The sequence below is a fragment of the Carcharodon carcharias genome, chromosome 16 (genome assembly GCF_017639515.1).
Source record: "Carcharodon carcharias isolate sCarCar2 chromosome 16, sCarCar2.pri, whole genome shotgun sequence".
Classification (NCBI taxonomy): Eukaryota; Metazoa; Chordata; class Chondrichthyes; order Lamniformes; family Lamnidae; genus Carcharodon; species Carcharodon carcharias.
In genome coordinates, this window is record NC_054482.1 from 8,848,143 (window position 1) to 8,849,278 (window position 1,136).

The window sequence follows — 1,136 nt, forward strand, 5'->3', positions numbered from 1 at the left end:
ACAGCATGAAGAAGGAAACATGAACAGTGATGACTGGAAAATATTGACTTTTTCTTGTTGTACGTGTGATGTTAAAAATAAAAGCAAACCTAGATGTTTCTCTCTATTGCGTGCAATTATAATTTCTGTATTTTGTGTGCCCATGAATCTTGTTTAGGTTTTGGTTATCTCTGTGCTGCACAAACGTGGGTCCACCAACTACTTCTAAAGCCACTTTGCATCATACCTAATATTATTAAACATTGGTATAAATGTCGCATCATGATTACTAGGGGAGTGGTGCTGCTGGAGCACACTGGAATGCCACTCTGGCACCTCCAACCAGGGCCCGGGAGAGGAGGGTGTAGAATGTCCAAACACCAAGACCCATGGCTGGGGGGGGTGGGGTACCGGTTCTGTGTTTTAAATAGAGTTCTCATCATCTACGCTGAGCAGCCAGGGCTTGGGACCTTTTGGGGCTACGAGTTCCGATTTTTTGAAGCCTGTCTGTCAGATCAATTTCACTCGCTGCTGTACTGCTTTTGGGGAGGTTGGGAGTGTTGAGGAGTGGAGAGGGGGAGTCGGGGGTGTTTGGAGGAGGGGAGTGGGGAGGAGGTTGTAGGGGGTTGAGGTGGAGAGGGAGGTTGGGGGGAGGGGACAGGAGGGCAGGGCTGTAGTGCTGCTGGGATTGGCTATCTGTTACATGCCCCGACTAATTTTTCTTTCCATTGATCTCAATAGAATCCGCTCCATTAATTGTCTGACTGGATATACAATCTGTAAGCCTGTTGATTTTAATCCTCATTGCCTCCAGTATTGTAGCTACTTGTTTCCAGGAGTAACACATGCAGGGGGATTCAGCTCATTGATGGCAACAATCAGAACAGGAGGGAAAACCTCTCGCAAACATGTGGGACTGCCCACACGGGGACCGTGTTGAGTGAATTCTACCTATGTTATCATGTGGAGCAGGAGGGCAAGTTTGGCCACGGGTTCCTGGAGTTTGAGTTCAGGCCGGACGGTGGGAGTTGACCTCAATGTCCACAGCTCATGGTGGTGAAGGGAAGACCGGGCCCAGGGTCCCGGGCCACACACTTCTGCTGCTGAGTGCCTCGGAGTCAATGTGCAGCAGCAGCAACAGCAGTACCCATCCTCCT